The sequence below is a fragment of the Peromyscus maniculatus genome, chromosome 1 (assembly GCF_049852395.1).
Source record: "Peromyscus maniculatus bairdii isolate BWxNUB_F1_BW_parent chromosome 1, HU_Pman_BW_mat_3.1, whole genome shotgun sequence".
NCBI lineage: Eukaryota > Metazoa > Chordata > Mammalia > Rodentia > Cricetidae > Peromyscus > Peromyscus maniculatus.
Genome location: NC_134852.1, coordinates 70012665 through 70039357, shown reverse-complemented (window position 1 = coordinate 70039357; position 26693 = coordinate 70012665). Strand labels below are relative to the sequence as shown.

The 26693-nt window shown below is 50.3% G+C and overlaps 11 non-coding genes across 11 annotated transcripts; all 11 read left to right on the top strand.

Annotated features, from left to right (window-relative positions):
- Window positions 1-4288: 4288 nt before the first annotated feature.
- On the top strand, window positions 4289-4382 carry LOC121826076 (small nucleolar RNA SNORD116). The gene has a single exon (XR_006068400.1). It is a non-coding gene; the product is annotated as a small nucleolar RNA SNORD116 (small nucleolar RNA).
- A 2228-nt stretch (window positions 4383-6610) lies between these two features.
- Window positions 6611-6704, top strand: LOC121826075 (small nucleolar RNA SNORD116). The gene has a single exon (XR_006068399.2). It is a non-coding gene; the product is annotated as a small nucleolar RNA SNORD116 (small nucleolar RNA).
- Window positions 6705-8696: 1992 nt separating this feature from the next.
- On the top strand, window positions 8697-8790 carry LOC143271578 (small nucleolar RNA SNORD116). Its single transcript, XR_013048799.1, has one exon. It is a non-coding gene; the product is annotated as a small nucleolar RNA SNORD116 (small nucleolar RNA).
- Window positions 8791-10782: 1992 nt separating this feature from the next.
- Window positions 10783-10876, top strand: LOC143271577 (small nucleolar RNA SNORD116). The gene has a single exon (XR_013048798.1). It is a non-coding gene; the product is annotated as a small nucleolar RNA SNORD116 (small nucleolar RNA).
- A 1991-nt stretch (window positions 10877-12867) lies between these two features.
- Window positions 12868-12961, top strand: LOC143271576 (small nucleolar RNA SNORD116). The gene has a single exon (XR_013048797.1). It is a non-coding gene; the product is annotated as a small nucleolar RNA SNORD116 (small nucleolar RNA).
- Window positions 12962-14953: 1992 nt separating this feature from the next.
- LOC143271575 (small nucleolar RNA SNORD116) lies at window positions 14954-15047 on the top strand. The gene has a single exon (XR_013048796.1). It is a non-coding gene; the product is annotated as a small nucleolar RNA SNORD116 (small nucleolar RNA).
- A 1996-nt stretch (window positions 15048-17043) lies between these two features.
- LOC143271518 (small nucleolar RNA SNORD116) lies at window positions 17044-17137 on the top strand. Its single transcript, XR_013048740.1, has one exon. It is a non-coding gene; the product is annotated as a small nucleolar RNA SNORD116 (small nucleolar RNA).
- Window positions 17138-19128: 1991 nt separating this feature from the next.
- LOC143271522 (small nucleolar RNA SNORD116) lies at window positions 19129-19222 on the top strand. Its single transcript, XR_013048744.1, has one exon. It is a non-coding gene; the product is annotated as a small nucleolar RNA SNORD116 (small nucleolar RNA).
- Window positions 19223-21214: 1992 nt separating this feature from the next.
- On the top strand, window positions 21215-21308 carry LOC143271517 (small nucleolar RNA SNORD116). Its single transcript, XR_013048739.1, has one exon. It is a non-coding gene; the product is annotated as a small nucleolar RNA SNORD116 (small nucleolar RNA).
- Window positions 21309-23300: 1992 nt separating this feature from the next.
- LOC143271516 (small nucleolar RNA SNORD116) lies at window positions 23301-23394 on the top strand. Its single transcript, XR_013048738.1, has one exon. It is a non-coding gene; the product is annotated as a small nucleolar RNA SNORD116 (small nucleolar RNA).
- A 1993-nt stretch (window positions 23395-25387) lies between these two features.
- Window positions 25388-25481, top strand: LOC143271515 (small nucleolar RNA SNORD116). Its single transcript, XR_013048737.1, has one exon. It is a non-coding gene; the product is annotated as a small nucleolar RNA SNORD116 (small nucleolar RNA).
- The last annotated feature ends 1212 nt before the right edge of the window (window positions 25482-26693 follow it).

Here is a 26693-nt window from a genome sequence, read left to right as displayed (position 1 = left end):
TTTCTTCATTTCCATATTGTCTGGCTCTAAAGGTTAAAGTTAGAAAGGAAGAATCTAGAATCTAGAATTTGTTAACTTAAAATTAACTTTTAACTAATTCTTCTTTTGCCTTCAATTATTCATTCAAAATATATTTAGTGTTTTATTTTATGAAAGGCTCACTAAATCAATTGGAAAACAAAACATCATGAGAAAGTGGAAAAGCATATAAATTAATGATTCATAAATGAAGTGTTATGAATGGCCACAAACATATAAAATACATTAAATTATGTCAGTATTTATTACTAACTGATTAACTTTTAAAATTATTAAACTGGAACATAAAGGATATATTAAGAAATGAATTTCCCCTTTTCACCTATCAGATTTGCCAAAATACTTAGAAATGAAATTTGAAACAATTGAAAATTCTGATACTGTTGAAAAAGTTAATTAAGATAGACATATATGATGAAAATTAGCACATTTTGATCACCAATTTAATTTTTAGATAATTACTTATAGTTTGTAATTAGAAACAAGAAAATTTATGTAATAGTAAGTATTCATCATAATCAATAATTATGCTTGTAATTATTAATTTACTTGTCTTCAATTATAGTTCTATTTATCTAATTTGAATATGTTCAGGTATTATGATACTGTATATTCAAATTAACTGATTAAAAATCCCAATTTGATAAATTCATTTGTTGCTGAGTACCAGTTATGTCTGAAGCATTGATTTATTTATTCATATCAAATGTTATATGCATATGCTTCTACTTGTGACCAATAAAACAATTTTATAGCAGGGATATTTAAAAATATTCATAGTAATTTGTTGTTATTATTTAGTTCTTGTATTTATATGGGTGTGTGATTGCTAGTTATATAATTTCCCAAATCCTAAGTTTATATAGCATATATTAATATAAAGTATCTTAATTGTTGTATTTTTGTATAAAAGACTATAAAGCACCAGTGAAATGGCTTAGGATAGATAAAGCTACTTGTTACCAAGACTGACAACCTGAGTCTGAGTTTGTCATACACAGAGAGAGAGAGAGAGAGAGAGAGAGAGAGAGAGAGAGAGAGAGAGAGAGAGAGTTAAAAAGACTGAGAGAGAGGAGAGAGTGGAGAGAGAGAGAATAACATTTTAAAGAGTTGGGCGTGTTCACACATGACTTTTATCACAGCACTCCCAGGAGTCAGAGGCAGGTGGATCTCTCTGAGTTCCAGGCAATCCTAGTCTACAAAGTGAGTTCAAAGACAACTAGGGCTGTTACAAGGAGAAACCCTGTCTTGAAAAAAAAACAACAATGAAAAAAAAACAGTAATAATATTATCGTTTAAAAAATGAAATATGGTCTCCACTACCTCTCTCCATTGTTCCTTTTCTTTCCCTGCTTTTCTACAACATGCCCTTTTTCCTCTTGTGTTATTTTTCTGAGATTAGATATCTCATTATACAGGCCTAGAATATTTGGCAACTGAGCTGACCAAATGTGAATGCTATAAACATTTACTGGAATATTTTTCCAATTGTAGTTCATCAGGTTGTGTTCAGATAATATACCAGCCCCTTACTGAAATACATGTTCTATAATGATGATATTTTCCCCTTTTATTTTTCATTCATTCTAACTCTTTTTGTTCTTTAAGTGAAAAATTTTTGGTAAAGAACTTTCAGATTAAAAAAAACCCACACAGTAAGATTAGCCTGACCCTACATTTGTAGTTCTCAAGGAACTTTTTTCCTGAGATCTATGACTTTGCTTAATATTGTACATTTTAAATCTATGTATTTTTCTGAAAATTTTTTAATTTACTTTTTCTTAAGATTTGAATAGTACTCCACATTATGAATTTTAATGAATTTACCCGATTTTTATTAAAACGTCATCCATTAGGTTGATTCCATTTCCATGTTACAGTGAGTCAAGCAGTAGTGAATGTGGTGTTATACATGTCTCTGTGATAGAGTGTGGCGTTCTCTAGGTATATGTCTCTGTGATAGAGTGTGTCGTTCTCTAGGTATATGCCTAGGAGTGAAATATCTGGGACATACGGTAGTTGTCTTTTTAGTTCTATTCTCATGGAATCTCAAAGTTGGACCATTGAATTGAGGACAATTTCTTTAAAAGGAAACATGAATGGTCCATAACTATCTTAAATATGTTAAATATTCATAACCATCAGAGAATGAAAACTAAAAGCACTTTGAAATACTACAGTACCCCAGTCAGAATGGCTATTATGAAACAATATGAGAGGATGTGGAAAATCCATAATATACTTAATATTCTTAAACTCTGTTGATAGTGATACAAATTAATATAGCTATTATGGAAATTACTATGGATTTTCTAACCTTTTCCAACTATACCTGGTGTCTTATATGTACAGCCACTGTGCAATTCACAGATAGTCACTGAAAAACTATCCTTGCCTGTGCATACCTCATGAATGCAAAGAGCTGCCCCCTGTGAAAGGGGCCCCTTAAGGTAGATCTCTGGTACAGTACTCTTGTTTCTGTCATTGCGGGCCTGTACCCATTTGTATTTATTTCTTGTCCTTGTCAGGAGATGAGTAGGGGTGACATTACAGGCCATATAGTAGCCTTGAATATGGAGGCCTGGACTACAGATTTCCCTAATTATACCACGGACCTTGTAGGTCAGTTATTAGCAAGAAGATCTGCCTTCCCCACAGACCTTGTAGGTCAGTTATTAGCAAGAAGATCTGCTTTCCCCATATTTTAAGTCCCACCTACAGTACCTGTCTGACTTGTTCTTTCCCGAGGTCTGTATTCATTTGGAAGAACTGAGACTTAATGTGGTTTATTCTGATGCTTTGGATGCAGACTGGGTGGGACCATACAGTCCTCATCCCCTTGGACATTAGACGAAGTGCTCATTGACACACAGGGTGTAGTTGAAGACAGTCCAAAGACAACATCACATGATCACTGAAACACCAAAAAAGGATGCTTCACTCACATGTTGAGCTTAGTGGTACAAGGAGGCATTGTGTGACAAAAATATTGAGAAATCACAGCCACAGAAGGCTAAAGGTGTTTGGATACACCATACAAAATGATGCTTTCATGGAGTTCATGGAATTATAAAATTCCTCACTTTGTTGCAAAAATGTGTGTGTGTGTGTGTGTGTGTGTGTGTGTGTGTGAGAGAGAGAGAGAGAGAGAGAGAGAGAGAGAGAGAGAGAGAGAGAGAGAGAGAGAGAGAGCTTTTTTCTTGGTGTCCCATTACCCTAGACAGAATGACCTGTATTCCGGTATTGATAGAGAGGTAGACATACAACCAGTACAGCAGGTTAACCATTCTCTATCAAATTGGACAGAGAATTGTACACACACTTTGAGGCAAGGCAGCATGGAGGAATACTTCCTACTTGAAAGAGATGTTCATGGAGGCATAGTTTAGCTGTGGAAATGCCCAGAATTATGGTTAGCACAGGTCAGCAAAACCCAGTGAGGTTGTCCTTGGAAATGCAATCAAGGCTAACACTGAGAAGGAGAAACAATGGCAGAAGAAGGCCTATGATGGAAATTTAACACTGGTTTGCTTTGGTTGGAGGAATTTGATGTGTTGGAAAGCTTGGGATTTTTGTCAATGACACTATAAAAATGGTACAAAGACACTTGTGAAGGCCAGAGAGACAAATGGAGAACAAGACCTTAGCATTCAAACAACTTTCCTCCAGAGAAAGTTTTGGAGAATATATCCCATGCACATGGCAGCCTGATTAGGAGGGTGTGTGGAGAGCATGTGAAGTAAAGAGGAGGTGTTACCTGGTGTTTCCAACCAGATGGGAATATTGAAACACCAATGCTGTTGTAGCTCTTCCCCTGTAGAGATTGTATGTGTTTTATGTTGCTATCTCAAGGTTTGATTTCCATGATCGGCATGCCTTCAGTCCAATAAGAAGAGGCACAACATCATTTCTAGATGGGTGAAGACACCCAACTGTGCCTCATGCAATGCAGTTCAAAATTCAGATCCTACAGAAAAAAGTAGAGGATAATGGTAAACATTATTTGAATTCTCCAAGATGCTCATGACTCTAAGGTCTTGGTGGAACTGCTAGAATTAAACATCCAAAACAAATCTAAAAGTCTCGGGTTTCCATTTCCCACATTTAGAACTGTCATTTACCACCTTGGGGAGGCAAGGTACCCTCTTCTCCTGGATGCAGAAGGTCGTAGAGTTCATCATACTTCCCAATTTTCTGCAAGTTTCAGAGTACACTGACCACCTTATTGATAATACCCTCCAGCTTGGGTGGACCAAATGGTTATTCATATTCAACCTTCATTGTAAGAGATGAACAAAATAAGTGAAAACTCATTATCATCATTCTAATCAAGACTAAGATACAGCACATCCACTGACCCAAGTACTCTATAAGTCAGGCAAACTTTTCCAAGTCACTCTTCTCCCTTGCTGACAACCAGCTTTGGCAAGTCACCTTTCAGAGGGGTCTGAGTTTTCAGGGTTTTTGTTTGTTTATTTGTTTGTTTGTTTGTTTTTTCAAACATACATGTGTACAGTAAAGGGAACATTTTGGGTACCTGGGAAGCTCCCTGTGATCTTGTTCCTGGGCAGGCAAGAGTGGAAATTTTTAGGACTGGCATGAAGTGAGAGAAAAGAGTCAAAGACAGAAGCAATACAGGCACAAACAGTTTGGCTAGGTTGATAATGACCATGAAGTAATATGTCAGAGAGCTCCATTGAAATAAGACTGTCTTAAAATTTGCTTTGTTGGGACATTTAGCAGTATAATTCACAGTGATGGGCTGCATCTGTTTTGGGGATGAGCAGAAACAGTGTGAGTCTCTGACTATCAGAGCTCTGTTTGAAGCCATGGTTGGAAAGAGAGACAAAGATAATGTCTGAAGCAGATGAATATTGGTGGAAATATTAAGATAACTTCACATAGTTAAAAGGAAGATTTATTTTGGGGGATAACTTACAAGTAAAGGGATAGGTTACAGATCCAGGAAAGGTGAAGTGCAGTCAAGCAGCATTCTCTGGATAACTGGGTACCATCCAGCATCCAGGATTACCAGGAACCAAGAGAACCATCACATCTGGATCTCAGGTCTTAAGGGCTCCGATCTTGGCCAGCCTCAGGGGCAGGCCATAGGTAGGCTTGAAAGTTAACAGAAGCCTCAATGGGGGTAGTACTTCCAGGTCAAAGCTAGAACAGCTACCCACTACAGATGAAGGCTAGAAGAACTATGCTGAGGGGCATGCCATCTTCAGTCCTGTGTGTTGAGCGACTGCTTCATAAAGCCAAAAACTGTCTTGTATCTAGATAGGCAGTCTGTGTTGTGACCACCTGAAAGAAGTTCAGTGGACCTGCTGGGAAGAAAACGGGCACATGAGTGAAGCATGGAAGGCACAGATATACAGGTTTGTTTTACCAACTTACACCCATACATGTGCACTTAGATGCCTGGAATTTTGGAAAAAACAGGTAGAAGCACTGAGGTACATATATTTTTGTATGATGCAGATATATGAATCTGTATAGAAATCAGTGTATAGCTGGGAGGTGGTGGTGCACACCTTTAATCCCAGCACTTGGCAGGCATAGGCAGGCAGATCTCTGTGAGTTCAAGACCAACCTGCTCTACAAAGTGAGTTCCAGGAAAGCCAGAGCTATTGTTCAGAGAAACCCTGTCTTGAAAATCCAAAAAAAAAAGAAATAAAAGAAAGAAAGAAAACAGGAAGGAAGGGGAGAAAGAAAGGAAGGAAGGAAGGAGAGAAAGAAAGAAAGAAAGAAAGAAAGAAAGAAAGAAAGAAAGAAAGAAAGGAAGGAAGGAAGGAAGGAAGGAAGGAAGGAAGGAAGGAAGGAAGAAAGAAAGAAAGAAAGAAAGAAAGAAAGAAAGAAAGAAAGAAAGAAAGAAAGAAAGAAAAGAAAGAAGAATAATGGTACAATTGATCCTGGCAGTTTTCTGGGGATCTTTGGTCCACCAAAAAGGTTTCTACTAGTAAACTGAAAAGGCAAAGATATGAGAGTCCTGGATACACAATGGCCAGGGCCACTCACTTTCTGAGGAGATAGACTGCAGCAATATTTAGGCTCTATATATGTCTGCACAAACCTTAAAAATGTAAATAGATGGCCACAGTGAAGCTACCAAATAACATGGACTTCTAAATAGAGACATCTTGAACCAAGAGTCAAGTGCTTGGTTCAATATTCTAATAGACACATGTGGCGAGGCCCAAGAATGGAGTGCACAGGAAAATCACCAAGATAACTCAATGAAGGCAGCAAGAATGAGAGGGGACAACAGAATTTAACTTAGACTACGTGGAATATTAAGGACAAAAAACCTATGAAGGTAAGACTAAATAATATATCAAAGAGTAATGATATTCCTTAGATCATGGTGTAGCTCAGAAGAACAACCATGTATACAAGAAACAATGTATAGAAATGACACAGAAAACATACTCAGGATAATCACATAAAATGTATAGGTAAATGTAAGACCTTACGAAATGGTGCATATTTGAAATTTCTCACATTTTGAAATTTCCACCCTGTCCTGACTGCAATGAAATGCCTTGTGCAAAAGCAAATAAGCTAGCTTGCATCGATGATGATTTCCAGTCAAACATTCCTTGGAAAAGCTGAACAAAATGAGTGAAAACTCAGTACCACCACTCTCATGGAAACTGAGGTACGGCACGTTGGCTCACCCAAGTCCTCTGGGAGTCAGACACAGGCCTGAGAACCACTCTGCTGCTCCTGCCCCCCTCCAGCAGTAGCCAGACTCTCTTGCCATGGGCTTGATCTTTCCACCACTCTGCTAGCCATCAGGGGCATGGGGAAAAGAGAATATTTGGGGCATGCTGGCAAGAAAGCAGCCATCCCCACTCTCCCAAGCCAGACTGACAGCTAGACATGGGACCCTGGACCTTGGGCTCTCTTGTAGGCACTCTAGAAATATGCTAGCTTAGGACACCCACCTGAAACAGGCGTACTGACCTGTGTAGAAATCTGCACGCTGGAGGCCTTTGGTGGACTAGCTTGACCGGGGAGCACTAAGGTCAGACTGCTGGCCTCCTGGTGGAGGAGACAGGTGTGAGAGTGCTTTTCTTCCACCCCTGGTAGTGGAGCACCCGTCTTGGCTCAAGCCTATCTCAAAGCTAGGAAAGACACCTATTTTGTGGAGTGGTCTTCAGCAGGGTGTGATTCTTCCAGGAAGGCCTGTTTGGAGACCGGCTAGAGATCCCTTCCTTGTAGGAATTGCACTCTGGGTCCCAGGCTGTAGATCAAGACTGCCTTGAGAGCTCTGCTCATGGGCAGTGGAGGGTGCCAAAGCGAATTGGCTTGCAAGGGTGCATGCATTTCTGGTCACTGGAGACCTTGTGTGTTGCAACTTGTCTTGGGAGGTGCCAGGCTCTCTGGCTAGCCCTTGGCGTCCCACATAAGTTACGGTGTGTTGATGCAGTGTTCTCGCTTGCAGTCAAAAATGGCAGCGCTCTTGAACACGGTCTGTCCCATGAAGACAGACTGACAGAGGGTGGCATCAATCCAGAGACAGGGTCAGAGACAGAGAGAGAAATCAGGAGAAAGAGAAAGAGACAAAAAAAGAGACAGAAGGAGGCAGAAAGAGAGTGAGAAAGGAGATCTGGTTGAGCCAGAGTGCCTGCCATTGCCTGTGGTGAAGTCCTCAGAGGAGACTTTAGGCGGTTTGACCTCGGGATCTCAGCATTTCTTGCAGGAGAAGGATGCAGATTTCGGGGTTAGCGTTGCCCACCTGGTTGTCAGAGATGATTTGATGGGAGACGAGAGGCTTGGCTTGGCTAGTGAGCATGGCCAGAGCTGCGTCCTCAGCAGCTTGAAGTGAGACAGCAAGTAGAGCTTGCCCTGTTTAATGACTCCACTGCACAGTGTTAGAGGATTGAGGTGCTCAGAGATGGCCCTGGGTTTTTTTTTCTTTTTTCGGGAAGAGTCTGCTTGCGTGCATTGCAGCTCCATGATGTGTAGGTCAGGCCGACACTGGTGGTTTGATTGCAGAGAGGGTCCAAGGTGATCTGAAAGGGCACGGAGGGAGGGAGGGAACCAGGGCAAGGACAAGCTCTGAGACCCTGGTGGAAACCTGGCACCGATGTGGCCTGGCATGCTGGAGGGTGAGGGCAGAGCAGGAGTGGTGAGAGGGCAGATGTGATCTGATCTGCCCATTGAGACGAGCCAGGCCCACCCATCCATCCCAGAGCCAGTTGCCCGCTTCCCACTGTAATGTTGGCATGTGCTTGATGTCTTCACAGTGTGGCATTGCGTGGCCTGCAAGGCCATATTGGGGAGAGAGTGGCCCAGCTTCCTTTGCCCAGGACTCATGGCACCTGAAACAGTGAGCCTCGAGTGAAGTTGCTTGGTGTTGGTGACCTGCAGGAGAAGGCCTGAGGCCCAAGGTAAGCCTCCCATGCATTGTCCCAGGTGCTCAGGATCCTGGGGTCTTGGTGGTGCTGCGAGGACTTACCATCCCTGCTTCCCGGGCCTGTCCGCACCTGGAGCAGACTTAGGTCCTCAAGTTGCTTCCCATTTCCATGCAGAGACCCGTTGCCACCTGCACAAAGACAGGGCATGTCTTGGTATTTCTCGCACTCCCCAACACCCACCCTGTCCTGAGTGCCCTGAAAATCCCTGTACCAGGGAACTCCAGCGTGCTTGGATCGATGACGATTTTCAGTCAAGGATTCCTTGGAAAAGCTGAACAAAATGAGTGAAAACTCAGTACCGCCGCTCTCATCAAAACTGAGGTCCGGCACCTTGGCTCACCCAAGTCCTCTGGGAGTCAGACACAGGCCTGAGAACCACTCCGCTGCTCCTGGCCCCTCCAGCAGTAGCCAGACTCTCTTGCCATGGGCTTGATCTTTCCCCCACTCTGCTAGCCATCAGGGGCATGGGGAAAAGAGAATATTTGGGGCGTGCTGGCAAGCAAGCAGCCATCCCCACTCTCCCAAGCCAGACTGACAGCTAGACATGGGACCCTGGACCTTGGGCTCTCTTGTAGGCACTCTAGAAATATGCTAGCTTAGGACACCCACCTGAAACAGGCGTACTGACCTGTGTAGAAATCTGCACGCTGGAGGCCTTTGGTGGACTAGCTTGACCGGGGAGCACTAAGGTCAGACTGCTGGCCTCCTGGTGGAGGAGACAGGTGTGAGAGTGCTTTTCTTCCACCCCTGGTAGTGGAGCACCCGTCTTGGCTCAAGCCTATCTCAAAGCTAGGAAAGACACCTATTTTGTGGAGTGGTCTTCAGCAGGGTGTGATTCTTCCAGGAAGGCCTGTTTGGAGACCGGCTAGGGATCCCTTCCTTGTAGGAATTGCACACTGGGTCCCAGGCTGTAGATCAAGACTGCCTTGAGAGCTCTGCTCATGGGCAGTGGAGGGTGCCAAAGCGAATTGGCTTGCAAGGGTGCATGCATTTCTGGTCACTGGAGACCTTGTGTGTTGCAACTTGTCTTGGGAGGTGCCAGGCTCTCTGGCTAGCCCTTGGCGTCCCACATAAGTTACGGTGTGTTGATGCAGTGTTCTCGCTTGCAGTCAAAAATGGCAGCGCTCTTGAACACGGTCTGTCCCATGAAGACAGACTGACAGAGGTTGGCATCAATCCAGAGACAGGGGCAGAGACAGAGAGAGAAATCAGGAGAAAGAGAAAGAGACAAAAAAAGAGACAGAAGGAGGCAGAAAGAGAGTGAGAAAGGAGATCTGGTTGAGCCAGAGTGCCTGCCATTGCCTGTGGTGAAGTCCTCAGAGGAGACTTTAGGCGGTTTGACCTCGGGATCTCAGCATTTCTTGCAGGAGAAGGATGCAGATTTCGGGGTTAGCGTTGCCCACCTGGTTGTCAGAGATGATTTGATGGGAGACGAGAGGCTTGGCTTGGCTAGTGAGCATGGCCAGAGCTGCGTCCTCAGCAGCTTGAAGTGAGACAGCAAGTAGAGCTTGCCCTGTTTAATGACCCCACTGCACAGTGTTAGAGGATTGAGGTGCTCAGAGATGGCCCTGGGTTTTTTTTTTCTTTTTTCGGGAAGAGTCTGCTTGCGTGCATTGCAGCTCCATGATGTGTAGGTCAGGCCGACACTGGTGGTTTGATTGCAGAGAGGGTCCAAGGTGATCTGAAAGGGCACGGAGGGAGGGAGGGAACCAGGGCAAGGACAAGCTCTGAGACCCTGGTGGAAACCTGGCACCGATGTGGCCTGGCATGCTGGAGGGTGAGGGCAGAGCAGGAGTGGTGAGAGGGCAGATGTGATCTGATCTGCCCATTGAGACGAGCCAGGCCCACCCATCCATCCCAGAGCCAGTTGCCCGCTTCCCACTGTAATGTTGGCATGTGCTTGATGTCTTCACAGTGTGGCATTGCGTGGCCTGCAAGGCCATATTGGGGAGAGAGTGGCCCAGCTTCCTTTGCCCAGGACTCATGGCACCTGAAACAGTGAGCCTCGAGTGAAGTTGCTTGGTGTTGGTGACCTGCAGGAGAAGGCCTGAGGCCCAAGGTAAGCCTCCCATGCATTGTCCCAGGTGCTCAGGATCCTGGGGTCTTGGTGGTGCTGCGAGGACTTACCATCCCTGCTTCCCGGGCCTGTCCGCACCTGGAGCAGACTTAGGTCCTCAAGTTGCTTCCCATTTCCATGCAGAGACCCATTGCCACCTGCACAAAGACAGGGCATGTCTTGGTATTTCTCCCACTCCCCAACACCCACCCTGTCCTGAGTGCCCTGAAAATCCCTGTACCAGGGAACTCCAGCGTGCTTGGATCGATGACGATTTTCAGTCAAGGATTCCTTGGAAAAGCTGAACAAAATGAGTGAAAACTCAGTACCGCCGCTCTCATCAAAACTGAGGTCCGGCACCTTGGCTCACCCAAGTCCTCTGGGAGTCAGACACAGGCCTGAGAACCACTCCGCTGCTCCTGGCCCCTCCAGCAGTAGCCAGACTCTCTTGCCATGGGCTTGATCTTTCCCCCACTCTGCTAGCCATCAGGGGCATGGGGAAAAGAGAATATTTGGGGCATGCTGGCAAGAAAGCAGCCATCCCCACTCTCCCAAGCCAGACTGACAGCTAGACATGGGACCCTGGACCTTGGGCTCTCTTGTAGGCACTCTAGAAATATGCTAGCTTAGGACACCCACCTGAAACAGGCGTACTGACCTGTGTAGAAATCTGCACGCTGGAGGCCTTTGGTGGACTAGCTTGACAGGGGAGCGCTAAGGTCAGACTGCTGGCCTCCTGGTGGAGGAGACAGGTGTGAGAGTGCTTTTCTTCCACCCCTGGTAGTGGAGCACCCGTCTTGGCTCAAGCCTATCTCAAAGCTAGGAAAGACACCTATTTTGTGGAGTGGTCTTCAGCAGGGTGTGATTCTTCCAGGAAGGCCTGTTTGGAGACCGGCTAGGGATCCCTTCCTTGTAGGAATTGCACTCTGGGTCCCAGGCTGTAGATCAAGACTGCCTTGAGAGCTCTGCTCATGGGCAGTGGAGGGTGCCAAAGCGAATTGGCTTGCAAGGGTGCATGCATTTCTGGTCACTGGAGACCTTGTGTGTTGCAACTTGTCTTGGGAGGTGCCAGGCTCTCTGGCTAGCCCTTGGCGTCCCACATAAGTTACGGTGTGTTGATGCAGTGTTCTCGCTTGCAGTCAAAAATGGCAGCGCTCTTGAACACGGTCTGTCCCATGAAGACAGACTGACAGAGGTTGGCATCAATCCAGAGACAGGGGCAGAGACAGAGAGAGAAATCAGGAGAAAGAGAAAGAGACAAAAAAAGAGACAGAAGGAGGCAGAAAGAGAGTGAGAAAGGAGATCTGGTTGAGCCAGAGTGCCTGCCATTGCCTGTGGTGAAGTCCTCAGAGGAGACTTTAGGCGGTTTGACCTCGGGATCTCAGCATTTCTTGCAGGAGAAGGATGCAGATTTCGGGGTTAGCGTTGCCCACCTGGTTGTCAGAGATGATTTGATGGGAGACGAGAGGCTTGGCTTGGCTAGTGAGCATGGCCAGAGCTGCGTCCTCAGCAGCTTGAAGTGAGACAGCAAGTAGAGCTTGCCCTGTTTAATGACTCCACTGCACAGTGTTAGAGGATTGAGGTGCTCAGAGATGGCCCTGGGTTTTTTTTTCTTTTTTCGGGAAGAGTCTGCTTGCGTGCATTGCAGCTCCATGATGTGTAGGTCAGGCCGACACTGGTGGTTTGATTGCAGAGAGGGTCCAAGGTGATCTGAAAGGGCACGGAGGGAGGGAGGGAACCAGGGCAAGGACAAGCTCTGAGACCCTGGTGGAAACCTGGCACCGATGTGGCCTGGCATGCTGGAGGGTGAGGGCAGAGCAGGAGTGGTGAGAGGGCAGATGTGATCTGATCTGCCCATTGAGACGAGCCAGGCCCACCCATCCATCCCAGAGCCAGTTGCCCGCTTCCCACTGTAATGTTGGCATGTGCTTGATGTCTTCACAGTGTGGCATTGCGTGGCCTGCAAGGCCATATTGGGGAGAGAGTGGCCCAGCTTCCTTTGCCCAGGACTCATGGCACCTGAAACAGTGAGCCTCGAGTGAAGTTGCTTGGTGTTGGTGACCTGCAGGAGAAGGCCTGAGGCCCAAGGTAAGCCTCCCATGCATTGTCCCAGGTGCTCAGGATCCTGGGGTCTTGGTGGTGCTGCGAGGACTTACCATCCCTGCTTCCCGGGCCTGTCCGCACCTGGAGCAGACTTAGGTCCTCAAGTTGCTTCCCATTTCCATGCAGAGACCCGTTGCCACCTGCACAAAGACAGGGCATGTCTTGGTATTTCTCGCACTCCCCAACACCCACCCTGTCCTGAGTGCCCTGAAAATCCCTGTACCAGGGAACTCCAGCGTGCTTGGATCGATGACGATTTTCAGTCAAGGATTCCTTGGAAAAGCTGAACAAAATGAGTGAAAACTCAGTACCGCCGCTCTCATCAAAACTGAGGTCCGGCACCTTGGCTCACCCAAGTCCTCTGGGAGTCAGACACAGGCCTGAGAACCACTCCGCTGCTCCTGGCCCCTCCAGCAGTAGCCAGACTCTCTTGCCATGGGCTTGATCTTTCCCCCACTCTGCTAGCCATCAGGGGCATGGGGAAAAGAGAATATTTGGGGCGTGCTGGCAAGCAAGCAGCCATCCCCACTCTCCCAAGCCAGACTGACAGCTAGACATGGGACCCTGGACCTTGGGCTCTCTTGTAGGCACTCTAGAAATATGCTAGCTTAGGACACCCACCTGAAACAGGCGTACTGACCTGTGTAGAAATCTGCACGCTGGAGGCCTTTGGTGGACTAGCTTGACCGGGGAGCACTAAGGTCAGACTGCTGGCCTCCTGGTGGAGGAGACAGGTGTGAGAGTGCTTTTCTTCCACCCCTGGTAGTGGAGCACCCGTCTTGGCTCAAGCCTATCTCAAAGCTAGGAAAGACACCTATTTTGTGGAGTGGTCTTCAGCAGGGTGTGATTCTTCCAGGAAGGCCTGTTTGGAGACCGGCTAGGGATCCCTTCCTTGTAGGAATTGCACTCTGGGTCCCAGGCTGTAGATCAAGACTGCCTTGAGAGCTCTGCTCATGGGCAGTGGAGGGTGCCAAAGCGAATTGGCTTGCAAGGGTGCATGCATTTCTGGTCACTGGAGACCTTGTGTGTTGCAACTTGTCTTGGGAGGTGCCAGGCTCTCTGGCTAGCCCTTGGCGTCCCACATAAGTTACGGTGTGTTGATGCAGTGTTCTCGCTTGCAGTCAAAAATGGCAGCGCTCTTGAACACGGTCTGTCCCATGAAGACAGACTGACAGAGGGTGGCATCAATCCAGAGACAGGGGCAGAGACAGAGAGAGAAATCAGGAGAAAGAGAAAGAGACAAAAAAAGAGACAGAAGGAGGCAGAAAGAGAGTGAGAAAGGAGATCTGGTTGAGCCAGAGTGCCTGCCATTGCCTGTGGTGAAGTCCTCAGAGGAGACTTTAGGCGGTTTGACCTCGGGATCTCAGCATTTCTTGCAGGAGAAGGATGCAGATTTCGGGGTTAGCGTTGCCCACCTGGTTGTCAGAGATGATTTGATGGGAGACGAGAGGCTTGGCTTGGCTAGTGAGCATGGCCAGAGCTGCGTCCTCAGCAGCTTGAAGTGAGACAGCAAGTAGAGCTTGCCCTGTTTAATGACCCCACTGCACAGTGTTAGAGGATTGAGGTGCTCAGAGATGGCCCTGGGTTTTTTTTTTCTTTTTTCGGGAAGAGTCTGCTTGCGTGCATTGCAGCTCCATGATGTGTAGGTCAGGCCGACACTGGTGGTTTGATTGCAGAGAGGGTCCAAGGTGATCTGAAAGGGCACGGAGGGAGGGAGGGAACCAGGGCAAGGACAAGCTCTGAGACCCTGGTGGAAACCTGGCACCGATGTGGCCTGGCATGCTGGAGGGTGAGGGCAGAGCAGGAGTGGTGAGAGGGCAGATGTGATCTGATCTGCCCATTGAGACGAGCCAGGCCCACCCATCCATCCCAGAGCCAGTTGCCTGCTTCCCACTGTAATGTTGGCATGTGCTTGATGTCTTCACAGTGTGGCATTGCGTGGCCTGCAAGGCCATATTGGGGAGAGAGTGGCCCAGCTTCCTTTGCCCAGGACTCATGGCACCTGAAACAGTGAGCCTCGAGTGAAGTTGCTTGGTGTTGGTGACCTGCAGGAGAAGGCCTGAGGCCCAAGGTAAGCCTCCCATGCATTGTCCCAGGTGCTCAGGATCCTGGGGTCTTGGTGGTGCTGCGAGGACTTACCATCCCTGCTTCCCGGGCCTGTCCGCACCTGGAGCAGACTTAGGTCCTCAAGTTGCTTCCCATTTCCATGCAGAGACCCGTTGCCACCTGCACAAAGACAGGGCATGTCTTGGTATTTCTCGCACTCCCCAACACCCACCCTGTCCTGAGTGCCCTGAAAATCCCTGTACCAGGGAACTCCAGCGTGCTTGGATCGATGACGATTTTCAGTCAAGGATTCCTTGGAAAAGCTGAACAAAATGAGTGAAAACTCAGTACCGCCGCTCTCATCAAAACTGAGGTCCGGCACCTTGGCTCACCCAAGTCCTCTGGGAGTCAGACACAGGCCTGAGAACCACTCCGCTGCTCCTGCCCCCCTCCAGCAGTAGCCAGACTCTCTTGCCATGGGCTTGATCTTTCCCCCACTCTGCTAGCCATCAGGGGCATGGGGAAAAGAGAATATTTGGGGCGTGCTGGCAAGCAAGCAGCCATCCCCACTCTCCCAAGCCAGACTGACAGCTAGACATGGGACCCTGGACCTTGGGCTCTCTTGTAGGCACTCTACAAATATGCTAGCTTAGGACACCCACCTGAAACAGGCGTACTGACCTGTGTAGAAATCTGCACGCTGGAGGCCTTTGGTGGACTAGCTTGACCGGGGAGCGCTAAGGTCAGACTGCTGGCCTCCTGGTGGAGGAGACAGGTGTGAGAGTGCTTTTCTTCCACCCCTGGTAGTGGAGCACCCGTCTTGGCTCAAGCCTATCTCAAAGCTAGGAAAGACACCTATTTTGTGGAGTGGTCTTCAGCAGGGTGTGATTCTTCCAGGAAGGCCTGTTTGGAGACCGGCTAGGGATCCCTTCCTTGTAGGAATTGCACTCTGGGTCCCAGGCTGTAGATCAAGACTGCCTTGAGAGCTCTGCTCATGGGCAGTGGAGGGTGCCAAAGCGAATTGGCTTGCAAGGGTGCATGCATTTCTGGTCACTGGAGACCTTGTGTGTTGCAACTTGTCTTGGGAGGTGCCAGGCTCTCTGGCTAGCCCTTGGCGTCCCACATAAGTTACGGTGTGTTGATGCAGTGTTCTCGCTTGCAGTCAAAAATGGCAGCGCTCTTGAACACGGTCTGTCCCATGAAGACAGACTGACAGAGGGTGGCATCAATCCAGAGACAGGGTCAGAGACAGAGAGAGAAATCAGGAGAAAGAGAAAGAGACAAAAAATGAGACAGAAGGAGGCAGAAAGAGAGTGAGAAAGGAGATCTGGTTGAGCCAGAGTGCCTGCCATTGCCTGTGGTGAAGTCCTCAGAGGAGACTTTAGGCGGTTTGACCTCGGGATCTCAGCATTTCTTGCAGGAGAAAGATGCAGATTTCGGGGTTAGCGTTGCCCACCTGGTTGTCAGAGATGATTTGATGGGAGTCGAGAGGCTTGGCTTGGCTAGTGAGCATGGCCAGAGCTGCGTCCTCAGCAGCTTGAAGTGAGACAGCAAGTAGAGCTTGCCCTGTTTAATGACCCCACTGCACAGTGTTAGAGGATTGAGGTGCTCAGAGATGGCCCTGGGTTTTTTTTTTTTCTTTTTTCGGGAAGAGTCTGCTTGCGTGCATTGCAGCTCCATGATGTGTAGGTCAGGCCGACACTGGTGGTTTGATTGCAGAGAGGGTCCAAGGTGATCTGAAAGGGCACGGAGGGAGGGAGGGACCCAGGGCAAGGACAAGCTCTGAGACCCTGGTGGAAACCTGGCACCGATGTGGCCTGGCATGCTGGAGGGTGAGGGCAGAGCAGGAGTGGTGAGAGGGCAGATGTGATCTGATCTGCCCATTGAGACGAGCCAGGCCCACCCATCCATCCCAGAGCCAGTTGCCCACTTCCCACTGTAATGTTGGCATGTGCTTTGATGTCTTCACAGTGTGGCATTGCGTGGCCTGCAAGGCCATATTGGGGAGAGAGTGGCCCAGCTTCCTTTGCCCAGGACTCATGGCACCTGAAACAGTGAGCCTCGAGTGAAGTTGCTTGGTGTTGGTGACCTGCAGGAGAAGGCCTGAGGCCCAAGGTAAGCCTCCCATGCATTGTCCCAGGTGCTCAGGATCCTGGGGTCTTGGTGGTGCTGCGAGGACTTACCATCCCTGCTTCCTGGGCCTGTCCGCACCTGGAGCAGACTTAGGTCCTCAAGTTGCTTCCCATTTCCATGCAGAGACCCGTTGCCACCTGCACAAAGACAGGGCATGTCTTGGTATTTCTCGCACTCCCCAACACCCACCCTGTCCTGAGTGCCCTGAAAATCCCTGTACCAGGGCACTCCAGAGTGCTTGGATCGATGATGATTTCCAGTCAAACATTCCTTGGAAAAGCTGAACAAAATGAGTGAAAACTCAGTACCGCCGCTCTCATCGAAACTGAGGTCCGGCACCTTGGCTCACCCAAGTCCTCTGGGAGTTAGACACAGGCCTGAGAACCACTCCGCTGCTCCTGCCCCCCTCCAGCAGTAGCCAGACTCTCTTGCCATGGGCTTGATCTTTCCCCCACTCTGCTAGCCATCAGGGGCATGGGGAAAAGAGAATATTTGGGGCGTGCTGGCAAGCAAGCAGCCATCCCCACTCTCCCAAGCCACACTGACAGCTAGACATGGGACCCTGGACCTTGGGCTCTCTTGTAGGCACTCTAGAAATATGCTAGCTTGGGACACCCACCTGAAACAGGCGCGCTGACCTGTGTAGATATCTGCACGCTGGAGTCCTTTGGTGGACTAGCTTGACCGGGGAGCGCTAAGGTCAGACTGCTGGCCTCCTGGTGGAGGAGACAGGTGTGAGAGTGCTTTTCTTCCACCCATGGTAGTGGAGCACCCGACTTGGCACAAGCCTATCTCAAAGCTAGGAAAGACACCTATTTTGCGGAGTGGTCTTCAGCAGGGTGTGATTCTTCCAGGAAGGCCTGTTTGGAGACCGGCTAGGGATCCCTTCCTTGTAGGAATTGCACTCTGGGTCCCAGGCTGTAGATCAAGACTGCCTTGAGAGCTCTGCTCATGGGCAGTGGAGGGTGCCAAAGCGAATTGGCTTGCAAGGGTGCATGCATTTCTGGTCACTGGAGACCTTGTGTGTTGCAACTTGTCTTGGGAGGTGCCAGGCTCTCTGGCTAGCCCTTGGCGTCCCACATAAGTTACGGTGTGTTGATGCAGTGTTCTCCCTTGCAGTCAAAAATGGCAGCGCTCTTGAACACGGTTTGTCCCATGAAGACAGACTGACAGAGGGTGGCATCAATCCAGAGACAGGGGCAGAGACAGAGAGAAATCAGGAGAAAGAGAAAGAGACAAAAAAAGAGACAGAAGGAGGCAGAAAGAGAGTGAGAAAGGAGATCTGGTTGAGCCAGAGTGCCTGCCATTGCCTGTGGTGAAGTCCTCAGAGGAGACTTTAGGCGGTTTGACCTCGGGATCTCAGCATTTCTTGCAGGAGAAGGATGCAGATTTCGGGGTTAGCGTTGCCCACCTGGTTGTCAGAGATGATTTGATGGGAGTTGAGAGGCTTGGCTTGGCTAGTGAGCATGGCCAGAGCTGCGTCCTCAGCAGCTTGAAGTGAGACAGCAAGTAGAGCTTGCCCTGTTTAATGACCCCACTGCACAGTGTTAGAGGATTGAGGTGCTCAGAGATGGCCCTGGGTTTTTTTTTTCTTTTTTCGGGAAGAGTCTGCTTGCGTGCATTGCAGCTCCATTATGTGTAGGTCAGGCCGACACTGGTGGTTTGATTGCAGAGAGGGTCCAAGGTGATCTGAAAGGGCACGGAGGGAGGGAGGGAACCAGGGCAAGGACAAGCTCTGAGACCCTGGTGGAAACCTGGCACCGATGTGGCCTGGCATGCTGGAGGGTGAGGGCAGAGCAGGAGTGGTGAGAGGGCAGATGTGATCTGATCTGCCCATTGAGACGAGCCAGGCCCACCCATCCATCCCAGAGCCAGTTGCCCGCTTCCCACTGTAATGTTGGCATGTGCTTGATGTCTTCACAGTGTGGCATTGCGTGGCCTGCAAGGCCATATTGGGGAGAGAGTGGCCCAGCTTCCTTTGCCCAGGACTCATGGCACCTGAAACAGTGAGCCTCGAGTGAAGTTGCTTGGTGTTGGTGACCTGCAGGAGAAGGCCTGAGGCCCAAGGTAAGCCTCCCATGCCTTGTCCCAGGTGCTCAGGATCCTAGGGTCTTGGTGGTGCTGCGAGGACTTGCCATCCTTGCTTCCAGGGCCTGTCCGCACCTGGAGCAGACTTAGGTCCTCAAGTTGCTTCCCATTTCCATGCAGAGACCCCTTGCCACCTGCACAAAGACAGGGCATGTCTTGGTATTTCTCGCACTCCCCAACACCCACCCTGTCCTGAGTGCCCTGAAAATCCCTGTCCCGGGGCACTCCAGCGTGCTTGGATCGATGATGATTTCCAGTCAAACATTCCTTGGAAAAGCTGAACAAAATGAGTGAAAACTCAGTACCGCCGCTCTCATCAAAACTGAGGTCCGGCACCTTGGCTCACCCAAGTCCTCTGGGAGTCAGACACAGGCCTGAGAACCACTCCGCTGCTCCTGCCCCCCTCCAGCAGTAGCCAGACTCTCTTGCCATGGGCTTGATCTTTCCCCCACTCTGCTAGCCATCAGGGGCATGGGGAAAAGAGAATATTTGGGGCGTGCTGGCAAGCAAGCAGCCATCCCCACTCTCCCAAGCCAGACTGACAGCTAGACATGGGACCCTGGACCTTGGGCTCTCTTGTAGGCACTCTAGAAATATGCTAGCTTGGGACACCCACCTGAAACAGGCGCGCTGACCTGTGTAGATATCTGCACGCTGGAGGCCTTTGGTGGACTAGCTTGACCGGGGTGCGCTAAGGTCAGACTGCTGGCCTCCTGGTGGAGGAGACAGGTGTGAGAGTGCTTTTCTTCCACCATGGTAGTGGAGCACCCGACTTGGCACAAGCCTATCTCAAAGCTAGGAAAGACACCTATTTTGCGGAGTGGTCTTCAGCAGGGTGTGATTCTTCCAGGAAGGCCTGTTTGGAGACCGGCTAGGGATCCCTTCCTTGTAGGAATTGCACTCTGGGTCCCAGGCTGTAGATCAAGACTGCCTTGAGAGCTCTGCTCATGGGCAGTGGAGGGTGCCAAAGCGAATTACCTTGCAAGGGTGCATGCATTTCTGGTCACTGGAGACCTTGTGTGTTGCAACTTGTCTTGGGAGGTGCCAGGCTCTCTGGCTAGCCCTTGGCGTCCCACATAAGTTACGGTGTGTTGATGCAGTGTTCTTGCTTGCAGTCAAAAATGGCAGCGCTCTTGAACAAGGTCTGTCCCATGAAGACAGACTGACAGAGGGTGGCATCTATCCAGAGACAGGGGCAGAGACAGAGAGAGAAATCAGGAGAAAGAGAAAGAGACAAAAAAAGAGACAGAAGGAGGCAGAAAGAGAGTGAGAAAGGAGATCTGGTTGAGCCAGAGTGCCTGCCATTGCCTGTGGTGAAGTCCTCAGAGGAGACTTTAGGCGGTTTGACCTCGGGATCTCAGCATTTCTTGCAGGAGAAGGACGCAGATTTCGGGGTTTGCGTTGCCCACCTGGTTGTCAGAGATGATTTGATGGGAGTCGGGAGGCTTGGCTTGGCTAGTGAGCATGGCCAGAGCTGCGTCCTCAGCAGCTTGAAGTGAGACAGCAAGTAGAGCTTGCCCTGTTTAATGACCCCAGTGCACAGTGTTAGAGGATTGAGGTGCTCAGAGATGGCCCTGGGTTTTTTTTTCTTTTTTCGGCAAGAGTCTGCTTGCCTGCATTGCAGCTCCATGTTGTGTAGGTCAGGCCGACACTGGTGGTTTGATTGCAGACAGGGTCCAAGGTGATCTGAAAGGGCACGGAGGGAAGGAGGGAACCAGGGCAAGGACAAGCTCTGAGACCCTGGTGGAAACCTGGCACCGATGTGGCCTGGCATGCTGGAGGGTGAGGGCAGAGCAGGAGTGGTGAGAGGGCAGATGTGATCTGATCTGCCCATTGAGACGAGCCAGGCCCACCCATCCATCCCAGAGCCAGTTGCCCGCTTCCCACTGTAACGTTGGCATGTGCTTTGATGTCTTCACAGTGTGGCATTGCGTGGCCTGCAAGGCCATAGTGCGGAGAGAGTGGCCCAGCTTCCTTTGCCCAGGACTCATGGCACCTGAAACAGTGAGCCTCGAGTGAAGTTGCTTGGTGTTGGTGACCTGCAGGAGAAGGCCTGAGGCCCAAGGTAAGCCTCCCATGCCTTGTCCCAGGTGCTCAGGATCCTTGGGTCTTGGTGGTGCTGCGAGGACTTGCCATCCCTGCTTCCAGGGCCTGTCCGCACCTGGAGCAGACTTAGGTCCTCAAGTTGCTTCCCATTTCCATGCAGAGACCCCTTGCCACCTGCACAAAGACAGGGCATGTCTTGGTATTTCTCGCACTCCCCAACACCCACCCTGTCCTGAGTGCCCTGAAAATCCCTGTACCAGGGCACTCCAGCGTGCTTGGATCGATGATGATTTCCAGTCAAACATTCCTTGGAAAAGCTGAACAAAATGAGTGAAAACTCAGTACCGCCGCTCTCATCGAAACTGAGGTCCGGCACCTTGGCTCACCCAAGTCCTCTGGGAGTCAGACACAGGCCTGAGAACCACTCCGCTGCTCCTGCCCCCCTCCAGCAGTAGCCAGACTCTCTTGCCATGGGCTTGATCTTTCCCCCACTCTCCTAGCCATCAGGGGCATGGGGAAAAGAGAATATTTGGGGCGGGCTGGCAAGCCAGCAGCCATCCCCACTCTCCCAAGCCAGACTGACAGCTAGACATGGGACCCTGGACCTTGGCTCTCTTGTAGGCACTCTAGAAATATGCTAGCTTGGGACACCCACCTGAAACAGGCGTGCTGACCTGTGTAGAAATCTGCACACTGGAGACCTTTGGTGGACTAGCTTGACCGGGGAGCGCTAAGGTCAGACTGCTGGCCTCCTGGTGGAGGAGACAGGTGTGAGAGTGCTTTTCTTCCACCCATGGTAGTGGAGCACCCGTCTTGGCTCAAGCCTATCTCAAAGCTAGGAAAGACACCTATTTTGCGGAGTGGTCTTCAGCAGGGTGTGATTCTTCCAGGAAGGCCTGTTTGGAGTCCGGCTAGGGATCCCTTCCTTGTAGGAATTGCACTCTGGGTCCCAGGCTGTAGATCAAGACTGCCTTGAGAGCTCTGCTCATGGGCAGTGGAGGGTGCCAAAGCGAATTGGCTTGCAAGGGTGCATGCATTTCTGGTCACTGGAGACCTTGTGTGTTGCAACTTGTCTTGGGAGGTGCCAGGCTCTCTGGCTAGCCCTTGGCGTCCCACATAAGTTACGGTGTGTTGATGCAGTGTTCTCGCTTGCATTCAAAAATGGCAGAGCTCTTGAACACGGTCTGTCCCATGAAGACAGACTGACAGAGGGTGGCATCAATCCAGAGACAGGGGCAGAGACAGAGAGAGAAATCAGGAGAAAGAGAAAGAGACAAAAAAAGAGACAGAAGGAGGCAGAAAGAGAGTGAGAAAGGAGATCTGGTTGAGCCAGAGTGCCTGCCATTGCCTGTGGTGAAGTCCTCAGAGGAGACTTTAGGCGGTTTGACCTCGGGATCTCAGCATTTCTTGCAGGAGAAGGACGCAGATTTCGGGGTTTGCGTTGCCCACCTGGTTGTCAGAGATGATTTGATGGGAGTCGGGAGGCTTGGCTTGGCTAGTGAGCATGGCCAGAGCTGCGTCCTCAGCAGCTTGAAGTGAGACAGCAAGTAGAGCTTGCCCTGTTTAATGACCCCAGTGCACAGTGTTAGAGGATTGAGGTGCTCAGAGATGGCCCTGGGTTTTTTTTTCTTTTTTCGGCAAGAGTCTGCTTGCCTGCATTGCAGCTCCATGTTGTGTAGGTCAGGCCGACACTGGTGGTTTGATTGCAGACAGGGTCCAAGGTGATCTGAAAGGGCACGGAGGGAAGGAGGGAACCAGGGCAAGGACAAGCTCTGAGACCCTGGTGGAAACCTGGCACCGATGTGGCCTGGCATGCTGGAGGGTGAGGGCAGAGCAGGAGTGGTGAGAGGGCAGATGTGATCTGATCTGCCCATTGAGACGAGCCAGGCCCACCCATCCATCCCAGAGCCAGTTGCCCGCTTCCCACTGTAACGTTGGCATGTGCTTTGATGTCTTCACAGTGTGGCATTGCGTGGCCTGCAAGGCCATAGTGCGGAGAGAGTGGCCCAGCTTCCTTTGCCCAGGACTCATGGCACCTGAAACAGTGAGCCTCGAGTGAAGTTGCTTGGTGTTGGTGACCTGCAGGAGAAGGCCTGAGGCCCAAGGTAAGCCTCCCATGCCTTGTCCCAGGTGCTCAGGATCCTTGGGTCTTGGTGGTGCTGCGAGGACTTGCCATCCCTGCTTCCAGGGCCTGTCCGCACCTGGAGCAGACTTAGGTCCTCAAGTTGCTTCCCATTTCCATGCAGAGACCCCTTGCCACCTGCACAAAGACAGGGCATGTCTTGGTATTTCTCGCACTCCCCAACACCCACCCTGTCCTGAGTGCCCTGAAAATCCCTGTACCAGGGCACTCCAGCGTGCTTGGATCGATGATGATTTCCAGTCAAACATTCCTTGGAAAAGCTGAACAAAATGAGTGAAAACTCAGTACCGCCGCTCTCATCGAAACTGAGGTCCGGCACCTTGGCTCACCCAAGTCCTCTGGGAGTCAGACACAGGCCTGAGAACCACTCCGCTGCTCCTGCCCCCCTCCAGCAGTAGCCAGACTCTCTTGCCATGGGCTTGATCTTTCCCCCACTCTCCTAGCCATCAGGGGCATGGGGAAAAGAGAATATTTGGGGCGGGCTGGCAAGCCAGCAGCCATCCCCACTCTCCCAAGCCAGACTGACAGCTAGACATGGGACCCTGGACCTTGGCTCTCTTGTAGGCACTCTAGAAATATGCTAGCTTGGGACACCCACCTGAAACAGGCGTGCTGACCTGTGTAGAAATCTGCACACTGGAGACCTTTGGTGGACTAGCTTGACCGGGGAGCGCTAAGGTCAGACTGCTGGCCTCCTGGTGGAGGAGACAGGTGTGAGAGTGCTTTTCTTCCACCCATGGTAGTGGAGCACCCGTCTTGGCTCAAGCCTATCTCAAAGCTAGGAAAGACACCTATTTTGCGGAGTGGTCTTCAGCAGGGTGTGATTCTTCCAGGAAGGCCTGTTTGGAGTCCGGCTAGGGATCCCTTCCTTGTAGGAATTGCACTCTGGGTCCCAGGCTGTAGATCAAGACTGCCTTGAGAGCTCTGCTCATGGGCAGTGGAGGGTGCCAAAGCGAATTGGCTTGCAAGGGTGCATGCATTTCTGGTCACTGGAGACCTTGTGTGTTGCAACTTGTCTTGGGAGGTGCCAGGCTCTCTGGCTAGCCCTTGGCGTCCCACATAAGTTACGGTGTGTTGATGCAGTGTTCTCGCTTGCATTCAAAAATGGCAGAGCTCTTGAACACGGTCTGTCCCATGAAGACAGACTGACAGAGGGTGGCATCAATCCAGAGACAGGGGCAGAGACAGAGAGAGAAATCAGGAGAAAGAGAAAGAGACAAAAAAAGAGACAGAAGGAGGCAGAAAGAGAGTGAGAAAGGAGATCTGGTTGAGCCAGAGTGCCTGCCATTGCCTGTGGTGAAGTCCTCAGAGGAGACTTTAGGCGGTTTGACCTCGGGATCTCAGCATTTCTTGCAGGAGAAGGATGCACATTTCGGGGTTAGAGTTGCCGACCTGGTTGTCAGAGATGATTTGATGGGAGTCGGGAGGCTTGGGTTGGCTAGTGAGCATGGCCAGAGCTGCTTCCTCAGCAGCTTGAACTTGAGACAGCAAGTAGAGCTTGCCCTGTTTAATGACCCCACTGCACAGTGTTAGAGGATTGAGGTGCTCAGAGATGGCCCTGGGTTTTTTTTTTTCTTTTTTCGGCAAGAGTCTGCTTGCCTGCATTGCAGCTCCATGATGTGTAGGTCAGGCCGACACTGGTGGTTTGATTGCAGAGAGGGTCCAAGGTGATCTTAAAGGGCACGGAGGGAGGGAGGGACCCAGGGCAAGGACAAGCTCTGAGACCCTGGTGGAAACCTGGCACCGATGTGGCCTGGCATGCTGGAGGGTGAGGGCAGAGCAGGAGTGGTGAGAGGGCAGATGTGATCTGATCTGCCCATTGAGACGAGCCAGGCCCACCCATCCATCCCAGAGCCAGTTGCCCGCTTCCCACTGTAATGTTGGCATGTGCTTTGATGTCTTCACAGTGTGGCATTGCGTGGCCTGCAAGGCCATAGTGAGGAGAGAGTGGCCCAGCTTCCTTTGCCCAGGACTCATGGCACCTGAAACAGTGAGCCTCGAGTGAAGTTGCTTGGTGTTGGTGACCTGCAGGAGAAGGCCTGAGACCCAAGTAAGCCTCCCATGCCTTGTCCCAGGTGCTCAGGATCCTGGGGTCTTGGTGGTGCTGCGAGGACTTACCATCCCTGCTTCCCGGGCCTGTCTGCACCTGGAGCAGACTTAGGTCCTCAAGTTGCTTCCCATTCCATGCAGAGACCCGTTGCCACCTGCACAAAGACGGGGCATGTCTTGGTATTTCTCGCACTCCCCAACACCCACCCTGTCCTGAGTGCCCTGAAAATCCCTGTACCAGGGCACTCCAGCGTGCTTGGATCGATGATGATTTCCAGTCAAACATTCCTTGGAAAAGCTGAACAAAATGAGTGAAAACTCAGTACCGCCGCTCTCATCGAAACTGAGGTCCGGCACCTTGGCTCACCCAAGTCCTCTGGGAGTCAGACACAGGCCTGAGAACCACTCCGCTGCTCCTGCCCCCCTCCAGCAGTAGCCAGACTCTCTTGCCATGGACTTGAACTTTCCCCCAATCTGCTAGCCATCAGGGGCATGGGGAAAAGAGAATATTTGGGGCGTGCTGGCAAGCAAGCAGCCATCCCCACTCTCCCAAGCCAGACTGACAGCTAGACATGGGACCCTGGACCTTGGACTCTCTTGTAGGCACTTCAGAAATATGCTAGCTTGGGACACCCACCTGAAACAGGAGTGCTGACCTGTGTAGAAATCTGCACGCTGGAGGCCTTTGGTGGACTAGCTTGACCGGGGAGCACTAAGGTCAGACTGCTGGCCTCCTGGTGGAGGAGACAGGTGTGAGAGTGCTTTTCTTCCACCCATGGTAGTGGAGCACCCGTCTTGGCTCAAGCCTATCTCAAAGCTAGGAAAGACACCTATTTTGTGGAGTGCTCTTCAGCAGGGTGTGATTCTTCCAGGAAGGCCTGTTTGGAGTCCGGCTAGGGATCCCTTCCTTGTAGGAATTGCACTCTGGGTCCCAGGCTGTAGATCAAGACTGCCTTGAGAGCTCTGCTCATGGGCAGTGGAGGGTGCCAAAGCGAATTGGCTTGCAAGGGTGCATGCATTTCTGGTCACTGGAGACCTTGTGTGTTGAACTTGTCTTGGGAGGTGCCAGGCTCTCTGGCTAGCCCTTGGCGTCCCACATAAGTTACCTTGTGTTGATGCAGTGTTCTCGCTTGCAGTCAAAAATGGCAGCGCTCTTGAACACAGTCTCTCCCACGAAGACAGACTGACAGAGGGTGGCATCAATCCAGAGACAGGGTCAGAGACAGAGAGAGAAATCAGGAGAAAGAGAAACAGACAGAAAAAGAGACAGAAGGAGGCAGAAAGAGAGTGAGAAAGGAGATCTGGTTGAGCCAGAGTGCCTGCCATTGCCTGTGGTGAAGTCCTCAGAGGAGACTTTAGGCGGTTTGACCTCGGGATCTCAGCATTTCTAGCAGGAGAAGGATGCAGATTTCGGGGTTAGATTTGCCGACCTGGTTGTCAGAGATGATTTGATGGGAGTCGGGAGGCTTGGGTTGGCTAGTGAGCATGGCCAGAGCTGCGTCCTCAGCAGCTTGAACTTGAGACAGCAAGTAGAGCTTGCCCTGTTTAATGACCCCAGTGCACA